Raw genomic sequence first — 16,067 nt, 5'->3', positions numbered from 1 at the left:
ATGTTGTATTGTTGTTTACTTTGAGTGCGTGGAGGGAACCCATTAGTGATCTCTGTGGTTGATATTATTCGTTGGGATAATGATAAAAGAATCAAATGACCATTTGTTTGCTTGTAGCTAGACAGCACAATAAGAAATGTATCCCACTTCCCACTGAAAAATGTATTCAAATGTAATCTCTAGCATAGTATTAGTTTAATAACCTGGATGTTAATACTAAATTAATATCAAGCAAAGCTAAAGGAAAGTTAGGAAATAAACATGGATAATTTAATAACTCTTTGACCTTTGCCTCCCACAGAAAATTCAGGTTGGGTTTTAACTACCCGTGAAAGAAGTAAATACATCTGAAAAAGAAGTACTCACTAATTCAGTGGTGGAAAATATCATCAATAACTTAAGTAGGATGGATGTAAGGAAAATGCCCCTAAATATAATGGCCTTCTAAAATATGGGCAGTTACTGAATTTTATCACTCTTACTTCATGCCTTCCTTTCATATTCAAAGAATGCAATAATTTTGGTTTCATTTATTAAATAACTGTTAGAGACCAGATAGTTGTCATGAATTCTCTCATTTTATCTTTACTAGAACCTTGCAAACCTTGTAGGTAATACTGTTCCTGTTTTTTAGGTGGGGAAACTGAGACTGTAAGGAGTTAAGTAACTTGCTTAAGTTCATGTAGAAGGTAGATGGCAAAGCCTAACTTCAGATCTGAGTTCAGAGTCCATGTGTTATCTCCTGATTATTTAAAGTTATGATATGAAGGATAATTACAGGACACTTACAGCCAATGGTGATCTCGCTTATGTTTATTATTTGGTAGACACATATCTGACCCTAATGAAATGGAAAAAGTTGATTAAAGTGAGGAGACCATTATATTCTCTCTCATAATCTTGCACTCAATGTCTGTGAGAACTGAATGAATTAAGAATGCCTCATATGCTTTTTTGTACATTTTAATTAGGACTATTTTCATACTCTTAATCGTCACTTGGGAAGGATTTTGTTCTGAGTAAATATGCAACACACTTTTTACTTCTGAGTTATTTGGGGAGGGTCTAGATTAGGACTTTTTTGCTCTCTAGAGTAAAAATCATCCTTTCTGACCCAGGCCTTGCCAGCTGCTGCCTCCTTCTTGTTGCATTTAGCCAAAAAGCTCCGTAGTCACTTGTGAATTTCTAGTTTCCTTGTATTGTAATAAAGCCAGTGCATTTCTGTTGACAACAACTGATGAGTTCAAAACTCCTGGACCTGTCATTCTGAACAGAGGATGATACATCCATATATTCATGCATTAATTTTTTGTCTGTTCCCACATGTGAGTTTTTGGACTTTATAATAAAAGCGATAACTAAACTTTAACCGTAATTTAAAGGTGTTAAAATAGCAGGTAAATGGTATGGATTTAACACTGGAAAATTAATAAATTTTTAGTAACTTTAAAAAATATTAAATATTTTGTGGATATTATAAACTGGGCACTGTCCTTTGCATGGATTATCTCATTCTGCCCTCACAAAAACAGTGTAAGGTAGATATATAATTATTAGGCTCATTTTATGCGTAAGGAAACTGAACTTAAAGGAAGTGAATGAAATGAAAGCTTTTTCTCATGTTCTTGTCCAGTGGAGGCTATTATTCCATTGCCTCTAATGGATGCATAGTTTCTTTCTCTATATAAAACAGCACAAAAGTAACCAAGAATAATGCATGTATCTTTACCCTTTTTCAAGGAATGGCATTGTGTATCTATCTACCTTATTCATCTCTGAGCATGCTGGCACATTTGAGATGGAAAGTTTTAACTAAATCAATTTCCCCCTGATAAGAATATGGCTGTTCAACATTTTTTCCAGTGGAGAATTTATTATAAAATCAATAACTTCTCAATACCTATCTTGGCATCATTACAGATTTCCTTTTAAGACTAGTCAAGAAAATACATGGTAGAAATGGGTTTAATTTTTTTAAATTGCATATCCCTTCCTTAGTTTTAAATTTGAATCCATTCATTTACTCAGCACATATTTAAGGAAGACTTGTTTTAGATTAGTTGTAAGAAGCTCTGCAACTTCAAACTGAAGAATAAGAAAAAAACAGATACATATTTTCCTACAATAAAAGATATATGTTTGTGTAGGAGGTGTGTTGTAAACATACTGTGATTTGTGTCATGCAGGAAACATGCTGAATGTAACAGGATGACAAGATTCATTACAATCATGAAATGATATAGTTTTATAAAGAGGATTATTTCAAGAGTAATACTGTATGATTCTTTTAAAACATTGAAGTATAGTTTATAATATATTAATTTCAGGTGTATAATATAATGATTTGACAGTTTATACATTGCAGAATGATCACCATAAATGTATTTACTACCTGTCATCACAAAAAGTTATTTCAGTATTTTTTACTATATTCCCTAAGGTTTATTTTTTCATCCCTATGATTTATGTATTTTTTAACTGGAAGTTTAAACCTCTTAGTCCCCTTAACCTGTTTCACCTAATCCTCTGCCCCTCTCTCCTTTAGTAAACATCAAAACTGCAATATTACTTTACTCCAGTGAGAATGGCCAGTATCAAAAAGACAAGAAATAACAGTTAAAAAAATAAATTTTGGTGAGTGTGTGGACAACAGGAAACCTTTGTGCCCTTTTGTTGGGAATGTCAATTGGTGCAGCCATTATGGAAAACAGTATGGAGTTTCCTCAATAAAGTAAAAAGAAAAGTACCATATGATCCAGTATTTTCACTTCTGAATATTTCCCTGAGGAAAACAAAAACACTGATTTGAAAAGACTTATGTGCTCCTATGTTTATTGCAGCATTATGTACAATAGCCAAGATATTGAAGCAACCAAAGTGCCGATCAACTGATGACTGGATAAGATGTGTATATATACACATGGAATATTACTTACATAAAGAAAGAAATCTTGCCATTTGTGACAACATGGATGAACTTAAAGGGTATTATACTAAGTGAAATATGTCAGATAAAGAAAAACAAATATATGATTTCATTTATATGTGGAATCAAAAAGAAAAAGGGAAACATTCAAATATAGAGAAGAGTCTGTTACATTTTTACATTTTGTTGATGTTTGGGTGGTGGTAGCTGAGTAGAGTAGTAGCTTGAATTGTCAGCATATACCATGAAGTTAGGGATATTTTTTTTTCTACTAAATATTTTTGGAATAAATAAATAAATGTAAATATAAAATCTGTTGGTCTATAAAAGTAAAGAAACAACTGAGTATGAATCATATTTATGAACCAAGAAAATTCATATATGTAGGCTTTCTTACAAATAGATAGTGTTCTGGGGTGATTTATATATATATAAAATTCATCCGTATGTCTTCCTCAATTTCTTTAGGCACATAGCTGGGACTTCATGTTACCCACAAAAAGCTTGCCTTTCAGTGGGTTCATTTCTTAAACATCAACCATTTAGTTGCAAGTTACAGAAATCCACAGTTCCACATAATGAGAACGGCTGTTGAAAACATATGCCAGGCAAAATGATTATGACGTAAGAATAGAAAATTAGGCACCTCATTGGGACTTGTAAAGGCAGGAGATGTGGCTATTTGTCACCCTTCTTATCTTATTTTTAATATGGGGATCAGGATTAAGGGTGTATGTTATCCCAACAGTTTTTTCAGAATGTCTGTTTCTACCTTTACTTGCATTAAACTCTTCAGTGGTGCAGTTTAGAATCTCTGAGAGAGAATCCTGTCAGGCTTAATGTGGGTCAAGCCTTCCTCCTTGTTCCATCACTCAGGACAATGAGATTTAATGACATAATACTTAGGGCAGTCTTTTCCAGGAGCTATGGATGAGACAAGTTCTTTAAGCTACAAATGTTGATTCAGAGATCTTCTTGGGATCAGTCCCAGATATTCCTCCTTAACTTTTCCACCCCTTACAACCTACCTTCCATTCTCTTGTTCTTTGCTCCATGACAGCTAACAAATCTGATAAATGTATTCATGATGTAGGCCATCTAACAGGTAATTTCATTTGGCCAGTGTTCCCCCCTGGGAGCAATTCCAAAAACCAAAGGGATGAGTTTAATGCTAAATATTTTAGACAGTGGGAAAATATTTGGTAGTATGTAATGTTTTCGGTTCTGACTTTGCTTTTTGTGTATATAATCCTTCTTCATGAAACCACTTATAAGAGAATCTTTTACCACTGTTACTATAATATTACTACTGGCGTGCCATATGCCAAGTAGAAAACTCAATACCTAAATGGCATTATGTTATTTAATTTTCAGTTTCTCACTGAGGTTGAATAATGCTATTGTCCCCATTTTACAGGTGAGATTGAGGCTTATGTCAGTTAATGAATTGCTCAAGATCACATGGCTAGTAAATAATGAATCATTATCCCATGTCAGGCAGGACTTCCAGAACTTGTGCTTTTAAAAAAGAGGAACATGGTGATTATTTAATGAATAAAATTAGAACGTAAGTTTTCATTTCATATCTATATCCTTCATTGGACAAATATTTACTTGCATTCTGTGAAGAATATATTTATGTACACATGTACGTGTGTGTGTGTGTGTGTGTGTGAGGTTAGTAATACTTGAAAAGAAAGAATGAAACCTTGACCAAAATTGTGGTTTTTGTTTTTTCAGGTTTATTATCATTTTTTAACTGTTGTTACTGATGTGTAAGCTGGAGTTGCAAATGATGCCAATAGCTATAAACAGAGCTTTACCTTCTTATCAATGATTATCCTTAATGTAAGAAAAAGGGAAACAATGAGGTACACACTGAATTTTTGTAGTCAACTCACATACATAGAGCTGGTGACTGACGATAGTAAAATAAAACAAATGGTGATTTATTTATGATTCATTATTAACTTGAATATAGGTTTTTTGTCTATATCATAGGAAATACTTCCTTTCATTTGTCGTAATCATTCGTGGCATTTTATTTGGGGGGAATATATAAGAAAGCATATTAAAAAAAGATAAATTACATTTCTGGATATATTAACAATATAAAGCAGTCATATTTGGTTCTTACCTTCTGACCATTATTGATATTAACTTAAAAGTAAAGGATGTTAAGTACTTAATATAGTGATGAATTATTAAGATACCCAGCAGGAGCTAGCATAATCTTAATAAGTGATAATGTATTTATCGCTAATCAGGAACATACAATATTTCTATCTTAATCAATTACACTTTATTTAAATGTAAATTAGACCAGGCCTGTATAATGATACTTCTGAGTGGCCAATCTATATATATCTACATAAAATGATATTTTTAATTATAAAATTATAAGGCAGTTATTTTGCTGAGAGGTAATCTACAATAGAAACTTGGTTAGAAGATACATATGCATAAACATGAAGATATGAATATATACAATTATTTTCAGTAATAATTTTTTTTCTTAAAGGGAAACAGTATTGCTTAAGGAGAAAATATTCTCAGGCACAGAATTATTTTGCAATTAAGTTTAACTTGGTGGCTTTAAGAGAAGATATAATACCATATTTATGGGAAGAGTATTTTGTTTTTGTTATTGTTACTCTCATTTTACATTTTCATATGTCTAGCAAAACCACCAGGAATTTCCTAGTTCATTGTTCACCTTTTCATTATTTTATAAGCTATTGTAATATATCTTCTTTAGAAATTCTCTTTTTTACTGAATCTGAATACCACAAAATATCACAGGCTCCTAGAGCCATTATACTAACAAAGAAAGGCTAGAGTGGTGAATTGACTTGTCAAAAGTCACATAGCTAGTGGGAGATAAATCAGAAATGAACTTGGCTTCCTGACTCCTAATCTGGGCAATTCTATCAAGCTGGAAATTCATACCAACCATATTTAATTTTCATTTCCTCCTAATTTAATTTTAGAATGGCAGTGGTTAAGTAGTAGCTACTCATAAGCTTATTTATACTTGAAAAATGTATTTATTTGTATATATTTTATTTTTATTCTAGGGATCTTTGACATACAATACCTCCACAGCATGTGTTCCAAAGAACTGCCTTAAAAGGTAAGTTTCCCACAAGGGAAGATTATCTTAATTTCACTTTACTTTTGGCTAGCATCCTTAGTTTTTATGGAAACATTGAGCCTTTTCCCTATAGAGTGATACATGAGATAATTTTAATGTTTTTCTGAAGGTTGAGATTAATGAAGATAGTAAAATCATGTAAAATTTTAAATTAACAATAGAAAATTAAGACCCTTCCCAAGCCTTGCTGGAAAAGATAGTTGTAGTAGCTTTCCTGTGTCTCAGATTAATTTTATAACCCAAAAACTTCTGATTTTGGCATCATGGAAAGAGTATTAGGACTAAAAGTAAAGGTTGTTGCACTTCTGTCAAATGGTTTTATAGGAAAGGACATTTAATCTGTCAAATGAATACAAATATTAAGTTACTAAGCCCTAAAAATATTCAGGTCTTAAAATTGAAGCCTATTAGGGATACAAGCAGTGTAACTTATGATCTATGATATATGCAAATTTTTCCTTCGTAAAATATTCAGATCCAAAAAAGGTAAAATATCTGTTTTTATTTCCTAAGCCTGCTGTAACACAGAACCGTGAACTGGGAGGCTTAAAAGAGGAGAAATTTATTTTTGTTACAGTTCTGTAGTTTGGAAGTGTGAAATCGAGGTATAGGCAGGCTCATACTCCCTGAAGGCCATGAGGGAGGGATCCATCCTTGATTCTTCTAGTTTCTTATAATTGGCAACATTTTTGGTGTTCCTTGGCATGTAATGGCTGCACTTACATCCCTCTCTGTCTTCACATAGACTTCTCCCCTGTGTGCCTGTGTTCAAATTTGTATTTGTGGTAAGGACACCAGTCATTGGATTGAGGGCCCACTCTAATCCAGTGCAACCTTATCTCAATTTGCTGATGTCTGCAAGGACATTTTTCCAAATAAGGTTGTGTTCACAGGTTCTAGGGTTTAGGATTTAAACATATCTTTATAGACATAGTTCACCTATAATAGTATATATCCCCTAGAAGTGACATCAGTGATGTTAAAATTATTATATTTAACTAGGAATTCATGGGGAGGGAAAACACTAACAGGTTTGGTGGTGGAAGGGGTCCCATTCCAATGATGAGTAAAATGAAATGCCAACTCATTTTAAAAGTTGTACTAATTAGTCTTGATGGACAACTTATTTCCCAAGGAGATAAAAATGAAAAACATAGTCATTCAGAACAGAGATTAATGACATTGGGTAAATATATTAGCACGTGATTTTGACTCTGAGGGGAAGATTATTTTTAACAACCTTAATTGTAAAAAAATTAGAAAAAATTATTTTCCTTGATTCTTTAGATGTTTTTCCAAAGCCAAGAATCAAGTAAGGTATTTTTTTTTTTTTTTTTTTATCAATTTGCTATGGCTCTATAACAAACCACTCCCAGATTCAGTGGCTAAAAACAGTAACTGTTACTTCTCATGAATCTATTAGGTAAGCTAATTGGGTCATCTGTTGTGGAACCCAGTTTTGACAGCGTGTGTTAGTGTTATGGAGTCTGATTGTAGATAAATTTAGAGGAGCCTCTGCTCCGAATAGTCTCTAATCCTAGAAGGAGCCAGGCTTTTTCTCATGGTGATGACTATTGTACTGTATTGTATTGAGTGTTATCAAACTTGCTATTAGTTTCTATTTAAATTTCCTCGGACTTGTCTACCTACAATCCATCCCAGACAAAGTAGCTGAAGTGATCCTCTTAAATCATTTCCTAAATCTAATCAGATTATCATAACCACCTATACATCTTTCAATGTTCCTTGTTTTCCTTGAATCAACTCCAGCTATTTGACATGGCTTTAGAAGGTTCTTATTATTTGGCCATTGCTTACCCCTCTTCCTTCATTTCTCACCAACCCCCTTTCCTGAATAGGTTGAATTTTAAAAAATTGTTTAAATATGACATTTTTCTCTTGCTTTTCTTCATTCTTTTCCTGCTTTCAGAAATATTTTGTTCTTCTCACCCTGCACCCTTCTCCCATCTTTCATCAACTCTTTTTATTGCTAACTAAAAACTTACTGTTTGAGGAAAGCTTCTGTGTTTTTTCTTCTCTAGATTTAGGCTTTCCTTCAGTGCCAATAGCAACATGAACAACATGAATATCACATTGTACAATAATTGCTTGTTTGATTAGCTAGCTTTCCTATTTTGGACCCTACTCAGCCACTGATAATATCTTTTTTCTACATCATGGCATTAAATCCTCAGTAATTATCCATGGAAAGAATGGAGTATATAATGACATCTTTTGTGTTCCAATTCTGCTGTCTTTAAAAGTTTAAGATATTGACATCATATTCAATGGCAAAAAGCTGAGAGCTTTACCCTTAAGATTAGAATCAAGAATGCAAACTCTTGCTACTGAACTTCAGCATAGTATTTAAAATTCTAGCCAGAACAATTAGACAAGAAAAATAAACGAAAGGCATTTAATTGGAAAGGAAGACATAAAACTATCACTATTTACAGATGCCATGATTTTATACGTAGAAAACCATAAAGAGTCCACCAGGGCAGCCCAGGTGGCTCAGCGGTTTAGCACCACCTTCTGCCCAGGGCGTGATCCTGGAGACCTGGGATCGAGTCCCACATCGGTCTCCCTGCATGGAGCCTGCTTCTCCCTCTGCCAGTGTCTCTGCTTCTCTCTCTCTCTGTGTGTCTCTCATGAATAAGTAAATTAAATCTTAAAAAAAAGAGTCCACCAAGACACTGAGAATAAATGGATTCAGTAAAGTTGCAAGGCACAAAAACAATATACAAAACTATGTTGCATCTTTATACACTAAAGAAGTTAAAAAATAGTCACCTTTGCAGTTGCATCAAAACGAATAAAATACCAAAAAAAAAAAAAAAGAAAAGAAAAAAGAATAAAATACCTAGGAATATAATCACAGAAATGAAAGACTTATACACTGAAAACAGGAATAATTAATGTTGTTAAATGTCTATACCTGACTGGATAAAAAAGCAGGACCCATCTATTTGCTGTCTACAAGAGACTCATTTTAGACAGAAGGACACCTACAACCTGAAAATAAAAGGTTGGAGAACCATATACCATTCAAATGGTTCTCAAAATATACCCTAAAAACTATAGAACACTTCTGAAAGAAATTGAGGAAGACACAAAGAGATGGAAAAATATTCCATGCTCATGGATTGGCAGAATTAATATTGTGAAAATGTCAATGTTACCCAGGGCAATTTACACGTATAATGCAATCCCTATCAAAATACCATGGACTTTCTTCAGAGACTTAGAACAAATTATTTTAAGATTTGTGTGGAATCAGAAAAGACCCCAAACAGCCAGGGGAATTTTAAAAAAGAAAACCATATCTGGGGGCATCACAATGCCAGATTTCAGGTTGTACTACAAAGCTGTGTTCATCAAGACAGTGTGGTACTAGGCACAAAAACAGACATATAGATCAATGGAACAGAACAGAGAACCCAGAAGTGGACCCTGAACTTTATGGTCAACTAATATACGATAAAGGAGGAAAGACGATCCACTGGAAGAAAGACAGTCTCTTCAATAAATGGTGCTGGGAAAATTGGACATCCACATGCAGAAGAATGAAACTGGACCACTCTCTTGCACCATACACAAAGATAAACTCAAAATAGATGAAAGATCTAAATGTGAGACAAGATTCCATCAAAATCCCAGAGGAGAACTCAGGCAACACCCTTTTTGAACTTGGCCACAGTAACCGGAGAAGGACAAACAGTGTATGTTCTCATTCATTTGGGGAATATGAATAATAGTGAAGGGGAATATAAGGGAGGGGAGAGGAAGTGTGTGAGAAATATCAGAAAGGGAGACAGAACATAAAGACTTCTAGCTCTGGGAAATGAACTGGGGTGGTGGAGGGGGAGGAGGGCAGGGGGTGGGGGTGAATGGGTGACGGGCACTGAGGGGTACACTTGACGGGATGAGCACTGGGTGTTATTCTGTATGTTGGTAAATTGAACACCAATAAAAATTAATTTATAAAATTAAAAAAAAGAAATAAAAGTATTTACTGTTAGTTGGTAAAAAAAATGTCTATACCTCCCAGAGCAATATACATATTTAATACAATTCTTATCAAAATTCTAATGGCATTTTTTTTCAGAAATAGAACAACAAAAAAATAAAGTTTGTATGGGACCACAGAAGATCCTGACTAGTCAGAGCTATCCTGAGAAGAAAGGAATGTAGCTGGAGGAATCACTTTCCCTGATTTCAGACTATACTATAAAACTACAGTAATCAAAATACTGTGATGCCAATAAAAGCAGACAAATATATCAGTGGAACAGAATAAAGGGCCCAGAAATAAGCCTCCATGCATGTATGGTCAATTTATGACAAAGGAGGCGAGAAAGGACAGTCTCTTTAGTAAATAGTATTGGGAAGATTAAGCAACCACATACCAAAGAATGAAGTTAAAACACTATGCTACATTAAATACAAAACTTAATTTAAGATGGATTAAAGACTTGAATATAAGACCAGAAACTATGGAACTACTAGAATAAAACATAGATAGTAAGATCCTTCACTTTGTTCTTAGCAGCATTGTTTTGGAAATTACTCCCGAAGCAATAGTAACAAAAACAAAATAAACTACTGGGGCTACATCAAACTAAAAGGTTTCAGCCAGCAGAAGAAACAACAAATAAAATGAAAAGGTAACTTACATTTGCAAATCATACATCTGATAAGGGTTAATATCTAAAACATATAAAGATTCTACATAATATAATGTAAAAAAAATAACCCAGATAAAATGTGGGCCGAGGATCTGAATAGACATTTTTCCCAAGAGGGCATGCAGGCACCTGAAAAGGTGTTCAACTTGTTACCAGGGAAATGCAAATCAAAATGAAAATGAGATATCACTTCAGACTTGTCAGAAGGGCTAAAACCAAAAAGACAATAAAAAGCATTGGCAAGGATGTGGAGAAAGGGAAACCCTCATGCACTGTTGATGGGAGTGTAAATTGGTGCAGCCACTGTGAAAGACAGTATGGAAATTTCTCAAAAATGAAAAAAACTATATGATCCAGCAATTTCACTTCTGGGTATTTATCAAAAAACAAAAACAAAAACAAAAGATACTAATTTGAAAATTAGTTGATTGCAACATTATTTACAATAGTCAAGATAGGCTAAATAGCCATTAATGGATGAATGGATAAAGATGTGTGGCATGTATGTGTACATATATACATACACACACAATTGTAATTAAACGCAGCTATAAAAAAGAATGAAATCTTGCCATTCGTGGCATCATGTATGACCTAGAAGGTATTATGCTCAGTGAAATAAGTCAATAAAAGAAAGACAAATACTGCATGATTTCACTTAGAGCAGGAATCCAAAAAAAACAAAACAAATGAACAATCAAACCCAAATCAAACTCATACATATAGAGAATAGATTGGTAGTTGCCAGAAGGGAGGGGGACTTGAGGGAAGGCCAACTAAGTAAAGAAGATCAAAATGTACAAGCTTCCAGTTCCAGAGGCATCTGGGTGGCTCAGTTGGTTGACCATATGGCTCTTGGTTTGGTTCAGGTCCTGGTCTTGGGGTCATGATCTCAGGGTCTTGAGAATCAGGCCTTGAGTCCAGCCCTGCCTCTGACTCCACACTTAGCAGGGAGTCTGCTGGAGATTCTCTCTCCACCCACCTCTACCCCCCCCCCACCACTCACTCATGTGCATGCTTTCTCTTTCTCTAAAATTAAATGGATAAATCTTAAACAACAAACAAAAAATAAGCTTCCAGTTATAAAAATAAGTCATTGGGATATAATATACAGCACGGTGACAATAGTCAATAATATTGAATTGTAAATTTGAATAAGAAAATAAATCTAGGGATCCCTGGGTGGCGCAGCGGTTTAGCGCCTGCCTTTGGCCCAGGGCGCGATCCTGGAGACCTGGGATCGAATCCCACGTCGGGCTCCCGGTGCATGGAGCCTGCTTCTCTCTCTCTGTGACTATCATAAATAAATAAAAATTAAAAAAAAAAATTAAAAAAAAAGAAAATAAATCTAAAAGTTCTCATCACAAACAAAATGTAACTTTGTATGATGACAGATGTTAAATAGACTTAATGTGAACATTTTACAATGTATACAAATGTTGAATCATTACCTTGTACACCCAAAACTAATAAAAATGTATCTCAATTATACTTCAATAAATAAAGTTGTTGGACATTTCCAGAATCAAGATGGAAAGGCAAGAGAAGATCAGCTTCTTTCAAATTGTAATGATGTCCTTTTGGTTGTCCTTAAGGACGGCCTTGGCACCAAGGTACTATAGCCTTTTGTCTTTCACCACAGGTTTGTGAAGGTGGTAGCTTATGGATTAAAACAGCCTCAAAACACAGTTATTTTAGTTCATGTATTTCTTCATCTTTTTTTTTCCTTTTAATTCCAAACAGATAAATTTTAAATTATTGCCAACATTTGAAAATTCAATTTCAGATATAATGATGATTTCCAGATTCTCTTATAGAAGAAATCAGAGTATCTTCCTACTCCAGGCTTGTACTCCTTGATGGCAGAAGGGCTTTCCTGGGCAGCAGCTGCCTTCTTCCTTCTCTAGTTTACCTACCATGCCACTTCATTTGCTACCTATTTGGCCCTGACATGCCCTTGAGTTCAGTATCCTCAGCTGCACAAAGACTTCTGGATTGATGGAATGTGGAAGCTTAGCTCAGCTTTTGAAAGTCTGTCTCTGGTGAACCAAAGATCCTAGGTCCAGCGGCTGAATGGGCCATTTAGTTGTTCCTGTCATATATCTATCAAAGTGAAAATAATTTTGGCTTTGTGCTCAGAACCCTGTGCTTTAAATTCTTACTTTAATTTTGGAGCAGGTAAACTAGACTTCTCTGAGACTCCTTTTTCTGGTCAGCAAAATGGAAACTGTAATATTCTTCAAGGACTTACAGCATGTAAATTGGTTTTGTTAACACCACAACAGTCTAATGAACACACAGACAATGGAAGAAAATAATTACATTCTTTTTCTCTAGATTGGCATAAGTAATTTTCATCTTTTGTGAGATATTAGTCAATTAAAAATAAATTAGGAAAATTAAGTACTGATACATGCTACAACATGGAAAGATTGTGAAAATATTATAAGAAGCCAGACACAAAAGCCCACATATATGATTTCATTTATATGAAATGTCCAGAATAGGCAAAACTATAGAGATAGAAAGTGTAATAGTTGTTTCCAGGGACTAAGGACAGAGAAGAACATGGGGGTACTGCTAATGAGCATAGGGGTTACTTTTTTGAAATGATATATTATCAAATTAAATATTGGTGATAGCTGCACAACCTTGTGAATATACTAAAACCCACTGAATTGTACAGTGAATGGTGAATTTTATACATGACATATATCTCAATATATAGTAATAGATTATGAAATGCATTTTTCCGAAAAAGATAGAATTTCTCTCTCAGATACAGTTACTAAGCAGACTTCAGATACAATATAAGCAGACTCCTTAGGTTGTCATTCAAATCAATATGTACCATCTTTCTAAAAGTCCTGACACATCCTCCAAGGCCAAAGACGAAGTCAGGTTTCTAATTCTAAAGATTCATGGTTTAATACAAAGGTTATGAGTGATGGAGGCAAACAGAATTGGATAAACATTTAAAATTTTTCAATTTTTATCTCTGTAAGCCTCAGATTCCTCAAACTACAAAGTAAGGGCACTAATAGTCATTTTGTTGGGCAATTGCAAGAGTCACGAAGAACAAATGTCGAGTACTGATCATAGTGTCAGTTATAAAACAGGCCCTCTATAATTTATACTTTTGAAATGAATGTAACTTGGCTATAAATTTTAGGCTACAACATTATATTATTGGCAGCCCAGCTGTCCCAAGGTTGGTTTTTCTTGTGCTAGTGTCTTGACCAGAAAGAGAAGAATGGTTAGAATATCTGCTAGCACTTAATGAATTTAATCAGCCCTCAGGGACTTTTGATAAGCAGGGAAATATTTAGCAGAGAAACATGATTTTTATTCCTGCTATGTTTCTCTTGATAGTCGACAAAGCCTTCCCTAGCAGAGGTAACATTACCTGCGCTGAGAGAAATGTATTAACATACCATGAGGGTAATGTTAGAATGAAAAGAACACATCCCTATGGCCTTACATTAAAATGTTTCTGCGTGCATATGCTTCTGAATACAATTTAAATTGCTACCAAGAAAGTAAATCACTGCTTGAAAATGTAAAATTCGATTGTCTTTCAATTTTTATTATTTATGATTTTTTTCCTTTCGAACATAGAGTGTTCTTTTTTTAACTTTGGCTTTCTCTTTGGAAACTGAAATTAAAATCATAGTCTAGGAATATAGAAGATGATTGAGTTATTCAGTGTAGCATATTATAGATTATAACACTAAGCAGGAACTTCTCATCTTTTTTTAAAAGATTTTTAAAAATTTATTTGAGAGAGAAACAGAGAGCACGAGCTGGGGAAGAGGCAGAGGAAGGAGTAGAAGCAGACAGAAGCAGACTCCCTGCTGAGCAGGGGGCTGATCCAGGACCCTGGGATCATGGCCTGAGCCAAACGCAGATGCTTAACTGACTGAGCCATCCAGGTACCCCAGAAACTTTTTACTATGAAAAATGTGGCTGTATGAATTGCTCCATTTGATACAATTGCTGTTGTATCCTTTTCTTTATGGATAACAGGAAGGGTTATGCTATGGGGAATGATCAAAATAACAGGAGAATTTGGGGCCATTTGTTTTTTTTTTTCAACAAGGATATATATAGGGACCTAATTATATGTCAGAAACTATATTAAGTTCTGATGATATGGTGGCAAATAAAATATATGTGTACCTTCAGCTTTTGAGTTTGATAGGTCATAGGTATGGCGGCTGCTAAACAAGTAATGAAAAATACTGACTGTGTTAGGTGTTGTGAGGAAAATGAAGAGAATGCAATGATAAATAGGTTATTGAATAAATGAAAGGATGTTCATGAAAGAAATTGAAGATGCTGACACAAATGGAAAGATATTCCATGCTCATAGGTGGAAAAATTGATATTGTTAAAATGCCTACATTATCCAAAGCAGTCTACAGATTTAATGCAACCCCTATCAAAATTCCTATAGCATTTTTCACAGAGCTAGAACAAACAACTCTAAAATTTGTGTGGAACCACAAAGGACCCCAAATAGCCAAAGCAATCTTGAAAAATAAAAGCAAAGCTGGAGGCATCACAATTTTGGACTTCAAGTTGTATTACAAAGCAGTAGTAATCAAAACAGTATGGTACTGACACAAAAATAGAAACATAGATCAATGGAACAGAATAGAAAACCTAGAAATAAGCCTGCATTTATATGCTCAATTGATCTTCGACAAAGCAGGAAAGAATAGCCACTGGGAAAAAAGTGGTGTCTTCAACAAATGATGTTGGGAAAACTGACAGCTACATTCTAAAGAATGAAACTGGACCATTTTCAGACACTATTCACAAAGACTCAAAATGTATTAAAGGCCTAAATGTGAGACCTGAAGCCATAAAACTCCTAGAAGAAAACACAGGCAGTAATTTCTTTGACATTTAGCAGCATTGCTCTCCATATGTCTCCTCAGATGAGGGAAACAAAAACAAAAATAAACATTGCTATTACACCAAATAAAAACTTTTCACAGTGAAGGAAACCATCAACTAAACCAAAAGACAACCTACTTACTTGGAGAAGATATGTGCAATTGTTATACCTGATAAGGAGTTAATTTCCAAAATATACAAAATATTCATGCAACTCAACACGAAAACAACAAATAATACAATTAAAAATGAGCAGAGGATACAAATAGACATTTTTCCCTCTGGAAAAAAAAGGGCATACAGCTGGCCAACAGGGACATGAAAAAGATACTCTGTATCACTAATCATGAGACAAGTGCAAATCAAAATCATAAGATATCACCTGATACATGTCAGA

General features: G+C 34.3%; 1 protein-coding gene across 9 annotated transcripts in view; it reads left to right on the top strand.

Annotated features, from left to right (window-relative positions):
• CNTN4 (contactin 4) overlaps nucleotides 1–16,067 on the top strand; it is a 903,432-nt gene that overhangs the window by 229,678 nt on the left and 657,687 nt on the right. For all 9 annotated transcript variants that reach the window (XM_055344757.1, XM_055344760.1, XM_055344759.1 and 6 more), the window contains one exon: nucleotides 6,004–6,059. The gene's annotated coding sequence lies outside the window, so the exon portion shown is untranslated. The remainder of the gene's footprint in view (nucleotides 1–6,003; nucleotides 6,060–16,067) is intronic.

The sequence above is a fragment of the Nyctereutes procyonoides genome, unplaced genomic scaffold (genome assembly GCF_905146905.1).
Source record: "Nyctereutes procyonoides isolate TBG_1078 unplaced genomic scaffold, NYPRO_anot_genome, whole genome shotgun sequence".
Lineage (NCBI taxonomy): Eukaryota > Metazoa > Chordata > Mammalia > Carnivora > Canidae > Nyctereutes > Nyctereutes procyonoides.
This window is presented reverse-complemented; position numbering and strand designations above follow the sequence as displayed.